Genomic DNA, 23,604 nt, shown 5'->3' with positions numbered 1-23,604 from the left:
CCTGCCTTTTTATTTTCTTCTTCTTCTTTTTTTTTTTTTTTTTTTTTTTTTTTCCCCTCTCCGCTCTCCCCCCTCTCCCCTCCCCGCCCCTCCCTTTCCCCCACTTTAAAAAGAAAAAAAAAAGAACAAAACAAAACGTGTTTTGTTTTCAAATGGCGATCAGGAGTCCGGCAGGATCATTTTGGCGTGTGCCTCCCCACGCACTCCCCGGGAAGCGCCGTGCCGGGCGGAGGAGGGCCGGCGGGTAACACGCCGCTCCCCCCGCTCAGCCCCGGCCCCGCGAACCGGCTCTCCCGGGACCCACCCGCTCCCCCTCCTCCTTTTCCGGCCCCCGCCCGCCCTCCCTTCCCCGCCCTCGCACCCCCTCCCCGGTAACTTTCTAGTACCTTTCCTCACCACTCCGGGCAATCAGTGGTCATTAGAGGAGAGAGGTTTAAGGTTTCATTTGTCTAAGAGCAATGTGAGTGGTGATAGCTTCTCGGGGATGCGGCTGGCAGCCTGGGGTGATTTCACTTTCTGTTTTGTGCTCACTTTCTCCGCAGTTGTTGCTTTCCCCGCTCGCCAGCTCTCAGCCTCCCTCTCTCTCTTCCCCTCTCCCTCTGTGTTGTCTCATCTTGCCTGTGCTGTCTGGGCGGGGGAGCCCTGCCTCCTTTTGCCTTCCTCAGATCAATGCCCTGGCCACTCACTTTCTGATGTTGCACGACGGGAAATGCTTTGAATACTTACGACATGGCCGCTCACATTGATTGCCAAGATTGACAGCAGTAACCATCGCCTTCACTTGTTTCAGGAGGAAAAAAAAAAAAAAAAAAAAAAAAAAAAGAACCTGATTGTAACCAAATCTCCAGGCAACCCATCCGCAAACTTCTAACGATCGGGATTCTGCACATCCATGGCCCGGAGAAACACCAGCAGACTCTAGTTCATTTATTTTATTTTATTTTACCGAATCACCACCCGTTTATTCCTCTGTCTCTCCTTTCACCTCCTTCCCTTTCAGTTTTATCTTTTCTCTTTTTTTTTTCTTTTTCTTTTTTTTCTTTTTTTTTTTTTTTTTTAATGAAAATTACCGAAGCGCGTTGCAAAAAAAAAAAAAAAAAAGGAGCTCTCCCAGTGCTTTGTGCTACACTGGATCCCGAGGAGGTAACCAGGAAAAAAAGCCCTATTGTATTGTATACCTGTTGTTTGCTGTGGTGTGTAGTGCTGCGTGGCTTGGTGGTGGTGGTGGCGGTTTAATGGGTTTTCGCTGGATTTATGTGGCTTTGCAGGAGAGAATCCGGTTCCCCCTGCGCTGTCTTTAATGGGTTATTAGTTGCAATTGAGTGAAGCAGCAGCGTCCGGAGGTAGATGTGTTGTTTATCTTTTAACATTGCTGGATTCACCCCTTCCCCCCGCCTCTCCTTGCACGATTATTTACTTTCATACCACGAGGGTGTTGTTGTTTTGTGTGGGTTGTTGGTTTTCTGTTGGTGGTTTTTTTCTCTCTCTCTCTCTTTTTTTTTTTTTTTTTTTTTTTTTTTTTTTTTTTTTTAAGTAGTTCTAGTCTCGTCCCCGTGCGAGTTTCCGGGGTGGTTTGAATCCCGGGGTTTCCGAGACGTTAAGGGACCCCAGTACCTTGAAATCACAACACTTTCTCATCCTCCCCGAGTGGAGTTTATTTTAAAATGTAGTGACAGATCAGCGTTGTATTTTAGGATCACCCACGGCAGGCGAACACATGGTGCTGGGAAGATATTGTACGTAAGGAACTAACACGAGAGGGAGAAAGAGAGAGAGAGAGAGAGGAAAAATAAAATCCGAAATAAATCCATGAGAGCAGAGCGCTGCTGTCATTACTCCGGAGTGCTCGCGTGGATTTCTCTGCGCGGATAGCCTCAAAAGACTCAAGATGGAGAAAGATGAGGGGTGTTTAGTGGTGCTTTTAAATTCTCCGTTAAGTTTGAGGTGGGTAACTGCTTTGAAGTTGGTCACAACTGAGTGCTCTCCGCGGAGCAGGAACGGCACAAAGCTGACGGAGTGGCGGTGGCAATGTGGGGGTTGGCCACGGCGGGGCACTGTCCGAGGAGCTGCCGCTCTGCGCCTTATCTCTCCGTGCAGGGGGGCTGGATAAAGTTATACTGAAAACTTCAAAATTGATATCGTACCCTAATTTGTGATACACAGGGAGGGGGGAAGAAAGCAGTCCATCAATAGAGAGCTCTGTTTACACCCGGGGAAGGGCAGATGTGTGCCGCTTTGTGGCAATATTCGACCTGGGATTTCTTGCTGCCGTAGCTCTTTGCCGGAGGTCATGCAAATCGACCTTAAAAGAATGCATAAGCCATAAATTAAAATAAACCCTTAGCCAGAGGCTGATCCATAAGTAGACAATACCTAACCTGGACAAAACGGCTTCCTTTGCGAGCTGAAAAAAAAAAGAATAGTGCCTAAACTAAATGCAAAGTAAGTTTTCAGGAAGTATTTCACTTACTATTATTATTGTTATTATTTTAAAATAAAATAGTGGCAGTTGCAACAAGCTAGTTTACAGACGGTGCCGTAGGATACGAGTAAGGCAAGGTGTATCTGGTAGAGAGCTTGTTCTTTTCCTAGCTTTCACTGCCTTCGAAGCTGTTTGGTTTTCGGATGTGGATAAAAAGCCTCTAACCATATAAGCAATTTAATGTTTTATCTGGGATATTGCTGAAGAGTTTATGAACAAATCTGGGTTGCTTGCAACTGTCACATGCGCGCACACAAGCTGTGTCTGTATATAATAGTCTCGGGGCTTGTTTTTTTTTCCCGCAGTTTTTGACAATTGTTCCATTCATGATCCTGAAAGGAATCATCAGTGGGAGCTAATGAGTGTGCCTCTGCGGCTTGCCCTGCTCCGGGGAGGAGCGGGCACCGCGCTGCCGCCGAGCCCTCTCGTGTAATGCATGCACGCGTGTACCGGCGGCGGGGTGTAGAAACGTGAGAGAGAACATATAGGCGGGATGTGAGCAGGTACTTCCACGCGTGCATTGATGACTGAGCTGCCAGAGCTGCTCCTCTGCCGAGGGAGCTTCCCAGCTCCCCTCCGACTCGTGTTGAGCAGAGCTGAGTAGTTAACTCGCTTTGCAGCAGGGCTGTGTGTTTTAGCAGAGCAGGGCCTGGAGGTCAGAGACACTGATCAGATCGATTTGATTGCTGTCTTTGCTTTCTCCGGACCGTTTCACGGGTGGTGTTTTGTGGTGGTTTTTTTTAAGGACGGGAAAGAATGCAAGTGGCAACGTGAAAAGACAATTGGTGGTGTGTCTGAGTGGCGGGGGGGCTGCAGAGAAAGTCAGCCTGGTGGGAGCCTGGGGACGACAGATTAGTTCTGTCCTAGGGGTGTTTCCCCGAAACGTAGACGGTAAAACTTTCTGTGATAAAGCAATATATCTCCGCCTGCTATTTGTAGATAAGGTATATGTTTATTAAGCTAATTTAAATAGCCCTTGGCACACGAGCGGCACTTTGTTTCTACGTTTTCTTTTTACTCTCACTTTGACACTTTTTGGCATTTCCATCTCCAGTACTGATCGTGAGGGTGGAAGAACAGTTATACCCATTGCCCAAGCACAGTTTGAAGTCCAAAAATTAACGAATTTCCCTCTCTGTATTCATGTAATGGAGTAATTTTGAAACCTGTTTTGAGACTTCGACTTGACTTGACTTGTTTTATCGACGTGCTTGTGCCCACTCATTTAATTAAGCCATTATACCATAAAGTAAATAATAAGAATGAATGTGAGATATGTGCATGTAATCTGCCATTTTTATATGTATACAAATATTTGTATGGGGAAAAAAAAAGCTTTAAAAACTTTTTTTTTTTTTTTCCAATCATACTGTGATTCTTTGGCAAGATCTTACTGCAGGTTTTTGTTTTGAGCCAGAATATTTCGTGTGCTTCTGTGCTCCTGACGTTATATGCATGCTCCACTTGGAATATAAACAGCCAGTGTACCTAGCAGCTCTTTCTAGTAAAACTAAGGAATAATCTATTTATAGTGAGTACATTTAAAAGAAAATAATGAGGTCATTTGGAGTATGCTGCAGTTTGAAGTAGCTCAACACCTGGCAGAAACTGCTTATACATTTTCTTCAGTCTCTGCCCTATCCATAACTTTTCCTTATAATACATTCTTGTGTTAAGTGAGAAAGGCTGTTTGTAAAACAATCCTCTGGCTGGTTCCAGTGTTGGGCGAAGCTGATCCTGTAATGGCATTTTGTTTTGAACAGTTGCTGTAGTTGAAGTTCCCTCATAAGGTAAGGTGGCACTGGGTCTGAAAGGAGGTCCAAATGCCACATTTATAATTAGACTGCCAATTCAGCACATTGTATCTCTTGCTATACAGGGATATACTGCTGTGTCTGGTCTCTCAATAGACTGTATTCAGAATTAGCCAATTCAACTACTTAAACTTTGGAGTCAAATTTAGAATAGGCAATGAGAGAAGGAAAGAAAGAAAACAATAATGCTTTCTTTTTTCCTCAGCTAGCTATTAAAAGCCAAAGAATATACGGAAACCAAAGCAGGCACTGCTCTTGGAATCAATGCACCAGGCGCAGCCTGGCCAGCCTCGCCTGCAAAGCCATTCTGGAGCGCTTCTCCGGGGGGAGGGGAAGGTGAGCCCTGGGCATCGCTCCGAGCGCCTCTCTCCAGGCCACTTCGCTACCCGCCGCCAGGCTCCCGCGGCCGGGAAAGGGGGGTCCGGGGACCAGGGCCAGCGGCGGCGGCTGCCCCGGCGGGGCGCAGCCCTGTCCCGACCGCGCCGCGGGCTCGAGCGAGCGTCCAGCTGCCGCCGGCCGGTGCAGTCGGGGGACCACGGGCTGCCCAGCAGCAGCGCCCCGGAAGCGACTTGCGGGGGGCTTGGCTGGCCCTCCACGTCCCCTCCACTCCCCCTTCCGCGCTCCGTGGAGCTGAGGTGGCTGTCGGATGGGCTCCCGCCCCCGTGCCGGGCGGGGGCAGTCGGAGCCCTGCGGGGAAGGGGCGGCAGCCTCCGGGGGACTCTGCTCCTCCCAGGGACGCCAGGCCATGGGCTCCGGCCTCTGGCGTCTCCTCGAGTCCTCCCCGGATTTACAGTTGCTGGCTCCTTTTCTCCTGTCATACTTTTTGTTTCGCTCACTCTGATTTCTCCGGCCTCCTCCCCTACAACTTTAATTCATTCAGCGATGAGAATGTAAGAGGCCCTTTGGTCTGCAGTCTCGCATCCTCTGCTAAACGCATTACTTTATCCCTCTCCCTTGCAGTTCACTACTCTGTTTTAGTACTACTGGGAGACTTAGCTGGCCTGCTTCAAAGCTCACGTAGTTCTCTTTTCTGCTAGATCATAGGGTGCAAACTAAGTGCCATGTGCATAACACATAGCATAAGGGGAGTGAGACAGATGGCTGTCTCTCGCTGCACATTACTGATTCTCTCCTGAACTTAAACAACTCTGCCTCAGTTTTTCCTTGTCATGTGTAGACACTGGTGAAAGTGAGAAGAGAAACAAAGTGGAGCCCATCAGATTCCTTTGTAAGGCCAACAGTATCTGACTTCTAGAAAATAATTATTCAGGTCCAGAGTTAGTTGCCTTCACTTGTCAGTTTGATTTTGTTCACAAGTGGGAATGGCCAGTGATTGTTCCCTAGCCAGTGGGTTTTAATATGTGGCCAACAGTTGTTCATGGGCTCTTACAGCTGAACTTCCTTTGCTTCATGGGGGAAAGAAATTTCTTTGGACATGTTTTTCACATCTTTGACCTTGTTTTTAGCTGAAGTATCCATATATGTCTGCAGTTCTTAAAGGCCTTGGAATATTTTGTGGTAGTAAAGGCCAGTGCTTTGCACAATGATAGCAAAAACAATTATTCTTTTTTTTTTTAGTGGGCATTAGAAAGTTTCTGTACTTATGACCTTACATCTGTTAAGGACTGTAATCACCTTGGGAGATACCACTTCAGGAAGCATATCCATTAATCTTTTACACTTGGTTTGATTTCCCCCTTGAAAGTCTATAGATCACATTTAAAAGGCTTCCGTCACATTATTTATTTATTTATTTCACGAATAATCACAAACAAAAATTGCTTGGGAAAGTGACACTGTGACACATTTTTCCTTACACCCCATACAATGGGCTGATGTGTGATCAGCAGGCTGGTTTGGCAGAGGTTGTGTGTAGTCACTAACGTTTTAGAAGTTATATAAATAGGAGTGTTTATATATATATATATATATATATATATATATATATAAGCTACATTGAGTGAAGGGATACCACACACTTTTTTAACATTTCAGTTAATGTAGTAAATCACAGAGACAGAGCTTTGGAACATTGCTGCCAGAGAAAAGCTGCGGTAGGATGTGTTCGGTAGTTTGCATAGAGCTTATTCATCAAGTAGAAGCAAAACACAAAGGTGCACGTTTGAAGTTTGAGCCTCATTGAGCCCATTTCTGTTTGTCTCAGTGTATTTTTGTGTAATTTTTATGCACACATTTTCTGTTTTTTCCTTAGGCAGAACAGCAAGAATGGAGCATTAGGGGACTGGTTACCAAGCCACCATGAATTTCCTTGTATTTTATAGGAGCTATTCAGAATGTTTTAGGTGGAAGATTCTCCCACAGCATTTATTGATGTGCCATTACAGGCCATGGCACCATATTGTGAAGACAACAAAGTCCAGTAAAATCCTATCATTAGTAAGGGTATGCAGGGGCCCGGTGTGATGGCTGTGTGAAATGTGTGTGTTTATTTAGACGTGGTTCTGTGCAGAGGGGAAAGATCTGATAGACGGATTTGCTGGAAAGCAGCCGATTTCTACAGTGATAAAACTGGATAATTACATGTTCCCAAAGCCTTTTCAGCACAGAAGTAGGTGTTCTTTTAAAACATTATTTTGTGGCAACAACAAATATTTGTGACATCATTGTAAGAGATTTCCTGCCAATTTTTAGTTTACTGTTTTTCAGAAAGTCTAGAGTTCCTTGGCACTTGTGAAACTGCTACATATACCCATCGTATATTCAAGTATTCAGTGACGTTTTAAATAATTCTCTTTCAATTAGTACAACAGGAACCTGAAAAATGGATTTTCTCTTAAAGAAACAAGAATCTTTCCTCCTCTTGTATATTTAAAAATACTCATATCAGTCTTCTGTTTACTGTTTTGTCTCTTTAAATTAAGAAAGAAAACGGTATCCTAAGTCTGAAAATCATTGCTTGGAAATTAATCAAATATTTCTTGAGCCTTGTGAATTGGAAAGAGCAATATAAAATCATTCATTTATAGTGGAGGAATAACTATCTATCCATTGATGCTTTTTTGAAGTCAGGCGAAACATTCCATCAAGTTAATGTGTTTAAGGGTATCATATCAGGGACAGACAGGTACTACAAGTGATAAAAACCAGATAACCTGCAACTAAATGATTTACAGATGGGTCATTATCTTTTGTAGAGAAGTTACACAGATCGTGTTCTTCTGAAAAAGAGTATGTTATTGTACAGAGCTAGGAGAATCAGCTAAATAGGCCTGTAGAGTTAATGTTTTTGGGAGCGACTAGTAAAATTTGTCAAAGCAAAATTTCGTAGCCTTCTTACAGGCGGCATTTTAATGTAAGATGTAGAAAAGTATTTGGCTTGTATTTTTGGTCTTCTTTATGGCTATTTTACCTGTTGGATAAAATAAAGCTTGGCAAACATTTTGCTTCTGCCCGCGTGAACTTTGCCGTTCATACTTTTAAAATGTGCACAAAAATGTTGCATACAAATTAAAAAGAAAAAATCTGGGAAGTTTGATGTTGGTGATTTCTCAGATTTCAAATCCCGTTTCATACAGCAAGCGGCTAAGTTGCATCTTTTCTCTCTGTGGTAAGGAAGGATGTCATTTAAATATTTTTTTTTTTTCTTTCTTCTTGAACTAGATAGAAAGGTGCACAGTCAATTGTTTCTCCAGTCACTGGTAGACTGACATAAGGCATCAGGAAACTCTGAATCCTCAGAGGTATGGTATTGATTTGATTTCTAACTGCAAATCCTTCATATCATTGCTCCAAATATCTAACTTTACACCAATATTACCCATTCTTTTTATAGTGACACCGTGCTTAGTAAAAAACTTCTAAGCACTGAGGTCAGGTGTTGAGATTGGATTCTAGTTTATTTTTTATGAATCAGATAAAGATTTCTGTGCATGAGACCGTATGTGAAGATGAGAGAACAAGAACATTTCCATATCAAAGGCAATATATCTGAGGCTGCATAGTAATTAAAATGCAGTGGTTTGGACTCTGTGCACTAGCACTTACGCAGAGCGTTGTTGGGACCTTGTGCAGCATGCAGGCGGTTGTCTCTTGCATACTTCTAGAAATATACTTATAATTTTGTACAAACATTTATGCCAGTCCACACTTTTCTGTGGATAATTTGTATTTCATCCAAACCATTCAAAGTAGAAGTTATTTTTTGAGCAACCCCCTCATTATGGCTTTTGTGCATCAACTATTTTTATTCTGGTTGTTTGTATTTCCTCTTACCAGAATGATGGCTTGTTTATAGTTGTATTTTTTTGTGTGTTTCTCTAAGACCCCTTCCATATACCACTGAAATTTTACTACTAGATTGAAATATCTTGTAAACCAAAACCGCTAATATCCTTTTAGATTTATTGAAGATGGTGTGATTTTGTACATACCATACTTTATGGCAAATTCAATGCATGTGCTGGAACGTAGTATTTTTAATGAAACAATATGTATTTAATAATTCCAACTAACTGTTGTACAACATCAGGAGAATTAACACATTACTTGAAGGACCTGCTGATGTGGGAAAACTGACATAAAATACTGCAGGGTGCTCCCTCTCTGGATAAGCTTTTCTGGAATAAATGTGACTTTAATTTCTGAGTAGATCGTCCTGGTGAGGAACTGTTATGGAAGGGCTGCTGATGAATTGTTTACTTCATACACTGTATTGGTCAGTGTCCCAGTGCGGAGGAGGCAGTGAGCGCTGCACATTTCCTCATTACTCATGGATACTCACCCTACAGAGGCTCTATCCATTAATGCTCCAAAACTATTGAGGTGAAACTTTGAGAAAGTGTTGATATTTAAACAAATGTGGAAGTATTGTATTACAGCAATCTTGCTTCATTTTGTCTAGGTTTAGCTTACAATTGGCATATGAGTAAGTGAGTATTTTGAGCTAGAATACCACACTTTCAAAGATTGCTCTGCATGCTTTTTGTGTCTGCATTATTGTTGTGGATGATCTTGTTAAACTGAGTTGTGACCATTTGTGGTTAGTAAAAACCTGTGGTATTTTTTGCACAAGTAGGGGGGTTAACCTCAATGTTATGGCCTAATTCCAGCTAAGATAGGATGTAGTTGTCCATCTACATTCTTACAGTTTTAACTGGCTCACTAAATCCTCTTTTCCTTTTCTGAATGTGCTAGAACTGTGTGCTAAGGACACTTGCAGCTTTTTACCTAGGAAGTACCAAATCTAGCTGTTGAAGGAATAGGTGGAACTAGATAATGAACCACATTTTGGGATCTTTCTGGATAAGAGGGTACCCTAAACCTGACTGGCTCGTCATTACTAGAATTAACATTTTGAAGGGTCTATTATATATGAAATTTGAATGTTGAATTATTCAGAGGAATATTTGGGTAGAATTTGATATTTGACAGATTCTCAGCTGGCATAAGCCCTTGTAACTCTGTTTACTTACGTGGAGGGATGCCATTTTACTCCAGCCACAAGAGTTCCATAGGACACGATGCAGTTCTTTCTGGATTCAATGGAAGGACCTTTCTGTGACTGCAGTGGGAGGGGGGTTGCATTTGAAGGCCCTCTTTTCATTGGGTTCACTGTAGAGAATAACTTGGTTTCAGTTAGAGTGGAATCACATTTTGTCTGCGTGATGCTGCTTATGGCTTTACGGTGACAGTAAGAGGAATTCATCTTACCCAAACTACATATTGAATCAGCTGCCTCTCCATATCCAGTCTTCCAGTGGGTCTTTTGGTACAGCATATGCAATATATCTGTATTCTTACTGCTGGCTTCCTGTAACAGTGGAGGCTGTGGCTGTGCTTTGCCCCCCCTTTTTTTTTTCTTGATCTGCTGAGGGCAGTCTGTCTTCCTGCACATCCTTTCATATTTTGCTTATGCTGATGGATTCATGTAGACCATTACAGTAAGAATGTACTCCATTCAACCTTTAGTGCGAGTATGCACAGAAATAAATGCACAAAAAGGTCATGTGCCCAAATAGACATGTTTCAACATATTCTTAGTAGTATTTTTGCTGTGGTAGAGTCTATGATTAAGATTTTGTATTCACCTCTGATTTACATGCATACATTCCTACTTTCTGCTATCTGTATTCTCATAGCTTATCCAAAAGGCCAAAGATGAATTTTAGGAAACCCTTTCATACTTCATGGTTGTCTTCTGTAGGCTTTAATTCCCATTATACTACCTATTCTTTCCACACAGAAATTACAGTACCTTTGCCATTTCTATTTGACAGTAAGAATGGACTTTTCATTTATCTCAAAACAAGTTAGATATGACCATCTTTTCATTTTGATTTCATGAGTCAGAAGGTAGTTAGCTGGTGTTGGGATGATGACTATGCAGCCTGTGAGGAGTAAGTTTACAGAAGTGTAGTGAGAAGTAAAAATGTGAAACAGAAGTGATCAAGAAAGGCATTGCTTTCTAGGGTTCTAAAAAAGGAGTAAGAAGAAACGTTCCAATTTCTGCTCTTAGTGGTGTCATTTATTGTTTTGATCACTCATAGAGCATCTCAAGCTACAAATCTGTCAACATACCTGCCAGAGGAAAAAAAAGGAAATTTCCAGTGCTAGAAGATCTGCCTAGATTAACAGTACTGAGGGGGCAATCACTTTGCTACTTTAAGGTGGAGAAATGTGATAATACTGGCCATTCTGGCACTTGCCTACTTTGGGCTTGAAGAGTAGAAGCATTAATGGCTTTCTGCTTGAAAACTGTATTGTTGTGGCAGGTAAATAAATCACAGGCTTCCATTATTCTTCAAGGAGGACTTACCTAGGTTGAGGAGATACTAGCTTATGTGTTACTATGTTTTTGGGCTTCTGCACCATATACATGAGGATTCTAAGGGACGGCAAGTTTCAGGTAGCCCCCACAGGGTGCAACGGTACCTCTGACTTGTCATCCTTTGCTGCCTCTCTGTATGGGCTCCTACAGACATGGTGAAGTCGGTTCAGGTATCCTCTCTGTTCATCCACGGTGCTCAACCTAGACTTCCAAGTCTACAGAGTATTCAAGCAGTTAAGTGTGTCTTTGTTCCCTGCTTTGCAGATCTTCCTTCTGCCTTTGGTGAAAGTCAAAAGGGCTTTCTTTTCTGCTTGTGTATCCAGCCTTTCTTTGTGATTCCTTTTCCCCCTCAGCCAGTGAAAACTTGTTATTTTAATCTTTACCATTGCCTCTAAATGATAACAATCCGATCTGTAACACTTGTTTTAGGAATGTAACAAAACCTCTGACTAATGATGGTAGAGATATGCCAGTGTGCATTTTAGTGCAGACCCACTGTCATGCATTTTGTGGGGTGAGAGGATGTGTAGGCTAACAGTTGATTTGAAAACACCAGTGCATAAAACTCTGTGGTGGAATGGGATCAAATTACAGACTCAAAGTCATGATGATGGTGTGAAAGTAAAATACTTTGAATGCTGTGAGGAAAAGAGAAAATGTGGGGAGAAGAGAGAAGGTAGTTAAGGGACCTAAAGAGTAATTATTAAGGATTAGCTGACTTTTCTAATTTATGAAATCTTCCTTGGGACAAGTTAAATTCAGTTTTTCAAGATGTGAGTACATTTTATAACATGAACAAAAGCAAAAGGAACAGGCGGAAACTGTTTTGCTGAACTGTATGTAGTGCAGGGCATAAGCTGTTGCTGATGCAACTTTTGATAGATATTCCCCCCCTAGTCAGTGTCACAGAAATGCTTAGGATAACAAATAAACCAGTAAGAGACAAATCCAGCCCCAGATTGGTTTTGATTACTGCATTCCTCTTGTGGAAGACTTTCTATTTCAGTCATTCAGCCTGGGATGATTAGATAAAGAAGGTGAAACACTTGTTTCCCTTCAACGCTGTCTAAGCATGACTCCCAAATGATACTTCCTGTCTTTCAGATATTGTCTCTTTAGTATCGATAGCAACTAGATGCAAATCAGCATAGCATCTGCTAGTTTGTTTTCAGCTGACCGGGCTAAACAGCAGATATGGAATTTATCACCAGGAGGCTGTGATCTCATCACAGACAAGTGGCATTCCCATAAGTAGGTAATGAAGCACCCCTATTGAGCTTAGCTAGAGTCCAAATTCTCAGTAGAGTTATTACATATTCTGTTTAAACAGCTTTCCCAAACTTTAAAGCTGTCCCTTGATTTTGTTTAAATCCACTTACTGTTGTAGCTGGAACAGCAGCTGCCGCTGGTCTCTGCTGATGCCACACTGTGCTGAATTGGGCCTTCTTGAACGTGTGTGGGGGAAAAGAAGGAATGAAAAACAAAGTGAGAGGAAGAGGAGGGGAAGGGGATATGAAAGGACAAAGATGGGAGGCAAGAGTGAATGTATTGAACTGAATGGTAACTGTAATGCTCTTATTGCTGTTGAACATTTATAGAGAAGATCTGCAGTCAGTATTTGGTAATAGCTTGATACCTTTATGCAGTTCTTGCTGTATTTAGGACTGAACTTTGTGTTCCTTTTCTGTGCTCATCAAATTCTTCACAACAAATACTTTGGGACACAAGTTATCTGCTCTTGCTGTCTGGAAAAAATGTCGGCTGCTGGGCAGGGTTTGAGCAGAGCAGTTTGCTGATTTTTGTATTTTTTTGCAAGTTTTGTATGTGTACATAAACATTATTTATATTATCAGCCTGTGAATACTTAGCATGAATCCTAAACATATTTGTGTTTTACTGATCCTTCTGAGAATGGATTGATAACAAATACTGTTGCAAGGCTTCACAGATTTGAAATTATCAGTATAAATTAGTAATCCAAATATACTTGCACACCAATTTGTGGTCTGCATGGTGAATGATAAATGAAATTGTACTTTATGTCTTTAAATTAGTTGTGAGTGGAAGAGTGGCAGCTTTTTGATCTTGTTAGTGAGGAAGGTTTGAGACTAGCTAAAAGCAAAGCACAAATTAAATAGGTGGTTGAGAACTTGAAGTTTCTGTGGATAGGAAGGGAGAGAAAATACTTGAAACGAGATGGGGCAAAAGGAAGAAAGGGGATAGGATGAGAAACAAAGAGACAGAAAAAAACTAGGATGTGTGAGGGCAGATCAACATAAGTGGATACAACATTTCAAGACATACTTAATGACTTTATTCTCCTTCACCTCTACTCTTCCATTTTCCAAGAAACCGAGGCTGAGATATTAAAATTAGCATTTCTATCACTCCCAATCAAATGGGATATTTATTGGTTTTAGAGTGGGAATAATGACTGAACAGCTATTGATAACTGGGACATATAGAATCATAGGATTGTTTTGGTTGGAAAAGACCTGTAAGATAATTGAGTCTCAGTGTTGCCTTAACATCAACAAACCATTAAACCATGTCCTGAAGTGCCATGTCTACATGTTTTTTTGAACACCTTCAGGAGCAATGTCTCCACCACCTCCTGTTGTAATGCTCGACCACCCTTTCAGTAAAGAATTTTTTCCTAATATCCAATCTAAACCTCCCCTGGTGCAATTTCAGTCCCTTTCCTCTTGTCCTATCACTTGATACTAAGGAGAAGAGACCTTCCCCTCCCCCCCCCTACAGCCTCCTCTTCTCCAGACTAAACAATCCCAGTTCCTCAGCTTTTCCTCATAAAGTTCTTCACAGGCCCTTTACCGGCTTCATTCCCATTCTCTGTACACACTGCAGAGCCTCAATGTCATTCTTGCAGTGAGGGGCCGAAAACTGAACCCAGTATTCGAGGTGTGATCTCAGCAATGCTGAGTACAGGGGCACAATCCACAAGCATAAATTCCAGAATTGGGAATATTATGTGAAAGGGAAAAATAGTTTTCTGGTGTTCTCAGCTTTCTGAGAGGTTGTGCAGTTTTTGTACTTTTGGACTTTCTGTGATAGACAATTCTTATAGAAGAACTAGACCATGCCTGCAGTCTTCAGGTTGTGCATGTTAGCCACAGCACTGAGGCACAGCCTGGCCTGCCAGTTGCATTGTAAAGGTAACAAAGAGGGAGCCAGTCCCAAAATACAAGAAATATAATACTTTATTATAAAGGATGAGTCACCAAAACTTCCAGGAAAGGATCCTCAGTGTCACTCCTAAGAATGTCCCAGGTTAGTAGGACCATCTGTTACTATGATACTGAGCATGGGAAAGTATACATTGTTGTCTGTCAGCTCTCCTTCTTGCTAAATGCTGCAGACCTGGGTTCCTCATAGCAAAGATCTGTCCAGTTAAAGCTGCTGGATGTGGCAATCAACTGAACATAATATAGCTGTTTAAACGGGGCACAACAGCCACTGCACAAAATAATCTCTCACACTTTGTTTTAAACTGTGTTTCAGACATAAAGGTGCATTTGCTTCTTTCTATTCCCTTTAAGATTCTCTGTGCAAATTCTCAGTTAATTAATATGTTGGTATCTTACTGAGCTTTAAAAAACATCCAGATTCTAATAAAATGCCTTTACTTGTGTTAAAAAACATTCAGTATATCCTTGGTTTTTTTTTTTTTGCAATGCATATGTCCTGAAAAAAAAAAAAAGGCAGAACATAAAACAAACAATCCCCTTTGCACACAGATAAAAGGACGTTTAACATTAGCCATTACTCGTTTGATGTGAGAAACTAATTTATTTGCATTTTGCTCTTACCCTGTTTTGCTTGTCTGAAGGCATGCTCCGTGTCACACCAGTTTTCATAGGTCACACTTGGGCCTCAGTCTCATCATGGTGAATTGCAGAGCTGGGGTAAAGACAATCACTATGTAAGAGATCCTAATTTGCCAGAAGTCATTGACAGCCACAGGCTGCCTGTTCTCTGGTGTTGGGGCCATAGCAAGTATGATCATGTGTAAAGAGCAGTTTGCCTCTGACCACAAATTTTGTATTCAAATAAATAGCAATGATGATTTGGACAGTTGGCATTAATTCCCACTAAAGCAGCCAATGATGATTCTTACAATTGAGCTCATGGTGGGGGTTTATCAGCTGGAGAAGCTGACAGGCTTTGGTCCCTTTTCTAGGTCTAAGGGAATTTTTTTTTTCTTTGACACCCAAACCATAAGAAAATGCTGCAATGGAGCACAGGAATGGCTGCTGAGCCCTTCTTCCTGTACATGTAGTTGTGGAAGGAGGGTGATCTGAACTCAATCTCTGAATGGTTCACATCATTAGAATGAAGTTCAGAGTTACCAACTAAAGCAGGTAAAAAATTAATTTGCTTGAGCTCTTTCAGGTCCAGCTGATAACACTCAGGGTTCAAGTCCTGGAAGATACCAAGTACTCTGGTCCCAGTTCAACAGACTATATAAGTACATGCTGAGCTTTAAAACCCAGTGGGAATGAGACTATGCATGTGCTTAAAATTCAGCATGTAGTTAAGTATTTTGTTGGATTGGAGCCAAAGTACTTAGCACTTTGGAGGACTGAATCCTTATTCACTGGTGGTGGTTTATATATTTTTTTGGTTTATGAATTTCCTCACTGACCCGCTCCTTTGTTTAGTGGTCAGCCCGCAACACGGTCAGGATTAAAAACTTCTGGGGCTTGTTTTGTCTAGAAGGCTATGGATAATCTCTAGAGAGAAAGGCTCATTTTACATAATTACTGATGCTAAATAAATATGTTCTTTATAATCAACTTATGTTTAAAATGAAGTTGCTAAGATTTTTGATCAAGAGAGCAACATTTGACCCAGATTTTATTTCTTCCCTTTTTTTAGGACTATGTTGTTTGTCTCCAGAAGTTAGTAATGTGTGTCTGCAATTAGTATGTCAAATTCTGAAGATAAGTTATATTTGTTTGTAAGTTTTTCTGTTTCCAAGTTCTTTCTACTTTCTACCATCTTTTTTTTTTATTTATTGTTATTATTCTGAAAAAGTGTTCTTCAGGCAATAAGTAGCAGTGGGCTTTATCTGAACTGAGATCTCTGAGCAGTTCTGTCAGATATTTGGTCTTGACTCAAAGTGCCTTGGCCACGTAAGGTGGTGGTTCTAATTGTTTTCTTCCTCCTCACCTGTTCTGTTACAAAGCATAATCTTGGCACCGCCTCAATGGTGTTAAAATTACAGAAGCCAGAGAATGTTTTCCTGTTATTGTACCATTATTCCCAATTACATTTTGGATTGTTTACCTATGTATTTGGCCATTATTCTCTCTACATTCATGGCCAACTATTAAAAAGGGTCAACTGAACAAACTGCATTAAAAAAACCTCAAAGATTGAGAAAATCCTTGATGTCTCAGGCAAAGGTAACAGATGCAGTTTCTTCTCAGCAGGAATAAACTTAGGTCTTTTCAGACCAGTAAGAAAAGAGAATTTCATTGTCTCTGTAAGAGTTTGTTCCCACCAAGATAGAAGAGGGGTACAGTTAAGTGCTAGCTTAAATCTTGACTGTTTGTGTTTCTTTTTATGCTCCATCTTTAAAATAGCTGAGGTAAAGTATATGTATAGCCTAGATTAGAGTGTAGACAGGCATGTTGTTGCATGTCTAGCTGGAGGGACAGAAGAAATCATACGTTTAGTTCTTCTTTCCTGCCTCTCAGCTGAGGTGCAGTAAATGACTGTGTGAATGTTTCAAATGTAATGTCTCTGTGTGGTAAAGAGAGTTATTTGAAACCACAGTTCAAACCATGTAATGACTAAGTGGAGAGACAGTAAGTTCTAGCAGGGAGAGAAAGCAGTGGCTTAAACAATTCTAGTTGCATTCACAAGTGGAGAAACAATACATGCCTCTCAAGTAGCTCAGGGAGTGGTGGGTGCCAGTACTTAAGCAGTGAATGGGGAGGTAGAAGAACTTGGCATTATCTGTTGTTTTGACGCTGCCACAGGCGGTGATTACAAACATGTTATTTTACTCACAGCACCCTTCTTTACTCTTGTGTAATCTACTTGGACTACAAGGTGTAATGTCTCTAACTCAGTGGTTGTACCATGGGTGTCATATTTAAGTATGTTCTGGGACTAAGAATTGCAAATAAATGAGCAGATAGTTTTTAATGCTGCTGTATGAATATGTGCTCCGAATCCACAAGGAAAATCTAATTTCCAATTCAGTGTCAATAAGGTCCTATGTGATTAAAACACCATGAAGTATTTTTGCCAACTACCAGAGATTCATTGAAGGAGGATGTTGAAGGATAGATAAAAACTCCCACATTTGTCACTCCATGATTTTTACAATTAGATGGCCCAAGAATGCTTTTGAGAAATTGGAATGATAACAGAGTTCCCAGTTCTGTGTGTGCTACCAAACGTATCAAAAATTGTGTCACTGATACTATCTCAATCTGAGTTCAACTTTCTGTTAATGATGACTGGGGTGTTTTCTGTATTTTTACTATTATTCTAAAGGTTTAGTCAGCTTGCCAGTTGTAGGATTAAGATTTACAAACAAAAGGATAATGTATCCTATGTTTACAAGTTAGCCAGAGGCCAGGTTTTATAAACTTTAAAGATACAGCTATTGCTAGTTTATAAAACAGAGTAGTCAGCTTTCTGAGAGAGAAAATAAATCCAGCAATGGAGCTAATTTCCATGGAGGCTTTCTACTCTCATGTATAATAATCTACTTTGACCTAAAGCAGTATTACACATGAATCTTAAAAGTGTTTAGAAATAGGTAAAAATACAGAGTGCAAAGTGGAGACATACGGGGCCTGATTCTTTAAGTGTCTTGTACCTCCCATGAGAGTCTTTAGTTCCATTGAAAAGGGCCCTGAGCAAGTGGCATTCAGAACCATCCAGAACAGGGGCCATATAAGATTTTAGAATCTGATGTTTTCAATGTTTTATATTGAGTGCAATGGTTTTCAGGAGTTAAAATTTGATGTTAAGTTCACAGGTGGGCTGTAATCACCTGTGTTAGCAACAGAGGAAAAAGGTCTGCTGAAGGCCATCTAACAATACTCTTAATCTTTGCAGCACAGGAATAATTCATCTTCACACCAGAGCAGTTGTATTTAGGACAGATGAAGAGGACATCTGACTATGCTTGTGATGATGGGCATTTTAATTTAATTTAATTTTATTTATTTATTTAGTAATGGTGATACATTTTAAATGATGAAATGGATTTTCCATTGACTCTGGTGCACAGGTCTCCTGTAACACTGAGGAGGTGCTGCCCTGTTAGTTCTCAATCTTGTCACTTCTGGGGAACAGCGGTGAAACTGTTTGTTCCTGACAGCAGACAGCCCCACTGCAGGGCCCTGGTTTCATGTTACATTAAGTATTAGTGCTGTTCTTTCAGGAGCTATTATGCTGTGACATCAAAGATTTTCTGACAGGGCAGTCGTAGGTTAGCACTGAAGTTGTCTACTGAAATTTTTAAGAATGGAATTAAATATATATGATCAGATTTAATATGAGAGATTGGAAACTGCATATAAAATGAAGTTAGTGGTTAAAGAAAGCTGTAAGAATAATTATTTGGTTTGGCCTATTTGTCCTTTTGTGTCCAAGGCAATTTTTATTGCCTTTAATTTGTACAGCAGTTCCAAAAATACTGCCGTATGTTAACATTTTCATGCAACTGCTAATTCTCTGGAAAATGTTGTGTGAAACAGGAGGAAAAGGACTTTTATAAAATAAGTATGCAGTACAATCCCTGCATATATAAAGTGCATATATAAATTAAAGGTTGAACAATAATTGTAATAGCCCACATTCTTTTTTTATTTTAATGATTGCCTAAATACTTAAGAGGATCAAGATACACATTTTAAATAGTAAGAAAGCAATTTGAATGGCAAACACACACATAATAGTGTTTTCTGAGGCTTGCATCTTTCTGTAAGAGAAAAAGTGTAGCTGTGTATAGACTACAATTTCAACCATTGTTCTTTGGGATTTCTGTAGCCAGTTTCTGTCTTGTTTAAAGGGAAGATGTCAAGAATTTGAAACTCACTGGCTATGTAGCTGTTCAGGAGAAAAAGCAATTCTTGAACGTGCGCGACTCAAATGTTCCCGTAGATGCTTATGTGATGAAATCAGCATTGCTACAACTATAAAATTACTATTATGCTCTGATGAGGCAAGTTCAGTGACAGGAAATATCAAAATTAATTTTGGAAACACATGTCTGCATATTTTTGATTACGTTACTATGGCATTTTTTCCATTTAGTATCAAGCAAGTGAATCATTTATTAAAAATGAAAATGTGTACTATACACACTTACTTTTCCAGTAAAAAACCCAAACCAAAACAAAAAAACCCCCCAAAACCCAGTTATAAAGTTGAACAATACTGTGCAGTCATAAACAAGACAGTAGCATCATTTGTGCTATATATTTAATACATTCAGGCGTGAGAAAAATTGCATAAGGAATGTATCTCCTTCTTTGTAGTGTGGTTTTGTTTTGGCTTTTTGTTTGTTTGTTTGTTTTTTTAATAAGTGGCACGATTCTGAGGTCCTTGATCTGGTAAACAGACATTTTGATTAATTTTTTGAGTGTTCTGTTCAATAAAAGCTTGCAGGGTCAATTCAGAAGTTTATATTGTAGTAGAATATGCTGTTTATGCTATGCTAATTGACTCGAAGTACCTGTGTGGTAGCTTGACTTCTCCTTTGTTTTTCCTGTATTGCAACACACCTATCAGCAAATCAAAATCTTTGTCTGAACATTCAGAGGCAGTTGCTTCAGAGTGAAAACTCAACCCTTTATACTGACGTGTGAAGCTCTGGGAACAGTGGCTCTACCCTTAGGAAACACTCACTGACAGGTGGCAACAGTGGAATACAGAATTATCCTTTAGCTCTGTAATTTCAAATCACAATATTTAAAGTATATGTAAAGAAAGAAAAACGTGGGTAGTTGAGCTGGGTCTTGCAGAAGATATTTTAGTTATTTCTAAGGTACATGTCAAAATTTGGTTAGCTGCTGTATCTAAAGTATTTGTTGATCAATATTTCTAATGCCCTGCAGGGTGTGAGATTGTAGGCAGATTTATCTTACTTTTCTCCATTATTTAAAAGTTATGATGTAAAACTGTTTTTAAACAAATTTTTATTACTTTGAGCAGTGTACTGTTTTATTTTACTGTAATTGCAGAGCTTAAAGACTTCGTTGCATTCAAATAATGATGCTTACCACTCCTGTCTGTACTGTGTCTTGGCTACATTTTTCTTCTTCCAGCTTTGTTATAGCTTTTTTTTTTTTCCTTGGCCATTAGAAATGTTACTGTACTTCAGAACAGGAAACTGTTTAGGGAGGACTTGTGAAAAATTCCCTCATTATTGGAAGGTTTAGAGTACTCTCAGTTTTCTCCATAGAATGCCTGAAGTTGTTGACCTGCTAATATTTCATTTTCTATTTAAATAAACAGTAACAGAACTGACTGCCACTAAACAGATCATGTTACCACTTAACTTGGGACTAATGCTTAACAGTCTAGTTTGCTTCATTTAGGTGTCAATGCCTGATTCTATAGTTGCAAAGTGTTTGCATATATGTTGTATATAAACTAGACCTGCATGCTAGGACAGCTCAGAAGGTGTTCTTTGGAAGATAAGAAAACTTTATCTCTCCCTTATTGTTTTAACTGTAGTTTTTTTTTTTTTTTTTTTTTTTAATTTGTCAAAGTGGTCATTTAAGTCTTGGCTGTTTCAGCTTCTCATTCTTGCTGAACATCTTGTGTTGACAGACTCAGGACACTTTTCCTTTCTGACAGTTCTGTTTCAGAGCTGTCTGGCAGAAGTGAAAAGTCAATGGAGAATTGCCACTTAAAGGTTGCCATTTTCAGAGATGCCAGAGACACTGGAGATACTGTAGGGAGGACCTGGAAGGAAGTTGCAGGAGCCTGTTTATATCATCTTCCTGAATGGAGGCTGAATGGGATCTTCAGCTGTATCTTGGTATGGCAGAAACTCTGTCATTCAGGTTTTAGACTTTGAATAGCTGGTGAGTAAACTTGAGTGGTTCAGCCTTGATGGAGTCATGATAGGTGCAAAGTTGGCATCTGTGATATTTGTATAACTGAACAGAACTTTGCCTCTTCCAACAGATTTGAAAGCCCAAACAACTGGTAAGGCACTATTACACACTGTAAATATCAGGCAAGACCCATTTTTTGACCAGCAGGGATTACTGTGCAATCTATGGGGATAAAAAACAGAGAGAATGTGGTTTATGTTCCTGTGCTGGGAGAGAGACAAATGGTTTCATTCTCCTGCTGACTTTGTTGAGAGGTACCTGACATGTTTCTCCAGGTTTAGAAGACGGTTGGTACTTTTGTAAGAGTCAGGCTCAGAAGAAAGTAAATATGGATCTTGGAAGAGCTTTTCTTTTGACGCTGTGTGACTTTTCCTAGCAGTTTTCTTTTGGTCTTTTTCTCTAAATCACCTACCTAACTCTAATGCTCTTGCAGGTTAGAAAGTGAAGGTATGTTAGAGAGAATATGAACAACTACTGTTTGTCTTTTATGTTTGTTTAGAGATGATAAGACACATGGAGTTTCTAAATGGACAAGATACTAGTACACTGTGTTTAATTACTCCTCCACTTTTGAGAGAGAAATACTGTAGGCAAGTATGTTTATTCTCACTTTTCCAGTCGGGAAACTGAAGCAGGAAGGTTTCAAGATTGTTTGAGTTCTAGCCAGAATTCAAACTTGGAAGATATGGCTCATTTCCAGGTCTGTGCTTAACTTGTAGACCATCTCTCTTTCTTTTTCTTATGCAATATTTTGTAATAAAGCTAAGACTTTTTATACCAATACATATGCAGTTTGAAATAGTTCTTTATGTGCTTGGAGATGCCTTTTCTCCATGGCTTTTGATGGAGCATATGTCTGCTTGATCCGTGCTCTAGCAAGAATGCAGACTGTTCATAACAAGTCTGTCATTTATTCCAGTTTTCTTGGTGCCTGAAGGGGACTGCTCTCTTATGCAGTGGGCCATACCACTTTATAACATCAGAAGTTCTGTTACAGTGAGTTCAAGATTGCAGCAGGCTGTGCAATTCACCCATCTCCCTCTTACTTAACTAGCCATCAGCTCCCACCATATCTATGACTAAGTATCTCTCTGTGGCTTTGCAAGTGAGGCCTGAAATGCAAACCCACTCCTTCATAGCACAGTGAAGAAGTTAAATCTTCAGAAACTTTCTTCACATTCATTTTGTCCTTGCATTTTTGTGCATTTGTTTCATCCTGTCGTTCTGTTTTACAACTCAGCAATATATTCTGTCTTGAAAACAACATTAAGTGTAGTTACGTGCACACACACTGAGAGGAGAATATCCCCCCACAGTGTTTACAGCAACACCTCTAGGTGACGGCAGGCAGTAAGCTTTCTTTTTATAGAGCTCCAGACTACAGATCATTAGCTTGATATGGTAGCTCAGTGGTGCAAAGTCATTTGAATATTTATTACCTTGCTTAAGACTTTTGCTTTTCAAGTGGGAAATAAATGCGATAAGACCCCCTTTCTGTCCTCTTGCCCGATATGCTAAAGCACAAATGTGTGAAATGGATTTTAATTGTATTTCCATGAATCTCTGTATTAGAGACCAGAAATTTGGATATTTGTAAGCAAAGAGGTGTGTTGAACAACTGGTCAAGTTTGCAAAGTCTTTTTGCAACTCTCCCTCAAAGCTTCATATTCAGCTCCAGAAATAAGTGGAATTTTCAAGATCTAATATTCGTATATAATATACAAAAAGGCAGCTTTATAAGTGTGTGTTTGTGTTTGAATGGGGCACTGTTACTTCAGTGAAGCACAAATTTAAAGGCCCCTTAGAACTGGACTTTGCCAACAGTCATAGATTTTGAGAAAAAGTAACAAGCCAAAGATTGTGGAAATGAAAGTTTGTGGGGGGAAAAAAGCGAGCCCTATTACAATATGATCAGCAAGACATGAAAGCCAATAGCAGGCAAAAGACAGGCAGAGGCAGGTTCCTGAATATATTTTAAAGGTAGAATGTTGTCAGTGTGTTTTCATTTAGCTATTTTAAGATGTCTGTGTTTCACTTGCTACAGTCACAAATCCTAACTGTGAATAATAGGAATCATTATATGGGTGTAAATGGCATATTGACTACATTTTTCAGGCTGAAACACACCTTCCTTGTTGGCAGTGGAAGGCAATGAATGAGGCATTTTATTAAAACTGGTGCTTGTGGTTCTAATCAAAGGTCACTGGTTAGCTCTCACTTTTCAGTCTCAGATTTGTCTAGATGTTTGATCAGGGGGCTGCAATGAAATTATTATGACAAAGACTTTGTACTAGGCGGTATCTGTCTGCTGAAACTTGAAAGTCTTTGCCACAGTGATGCTGACAGCATGTGAATGCTGAAAGAATGTGCAAGAAATGTTATGTCTTAAAGAAACCTTTACTCAGTATC

At 40.2% G+C, this 23,604-nt stretch overlaps 1 protein-coding gene across 8 annotated transcripts in view; it reads left to right on the top strand.

Moving 5' to 3' along the window:
- The first annotated feature begins 1,049 nt into the window (after positions 1-1,049).
- The window catches only part of SOX6 (SRY-box transcription factor 6), a 356,106-nt gene continuing 333,551 nt past the window's right edge, over positions 1,050-23,604 (top strand). For 5 of the 8 annotated variants that reach the window (XM_054171552.1, XM_054171551.1, XM_054171548.1 and 2 more), the window contains exon 1: positions 1,050-1,143. The gene's annotated coding sequence lies outside the window, so the exon portion shown is untranslated. Of the gene's footprint in view, positions 1,144-2,952; positions 2,986-7,968; positions 7,998-23,604 lie in introns of those variants that run through there. The other 3 variants (XM_054171546.1, XM_054171553.1, XM_054171547.1) reach the window with 3 other exon arrangements.

Source organism: Dryobates pubescens, chromosome 22 (genome assembly GCF_014839835.1).
Source record: "Dryobates pubescens isolate bDryPub1 chromosome 22, bDryPub1.pri, whole genome shotgun sequence".
In the NCBI taxonomy this organism is placed as follows: Eukaryota; Metazoa; Chordata; class Aves; order Piciformes; family Picidae; genus Dryobates; species Dryobates pubescens.
The sequence above is the reverse complement of the archived record's forward strand: the minus strand, read 5'-3'. Positions and strand labels throughout refer to the sequence as shown.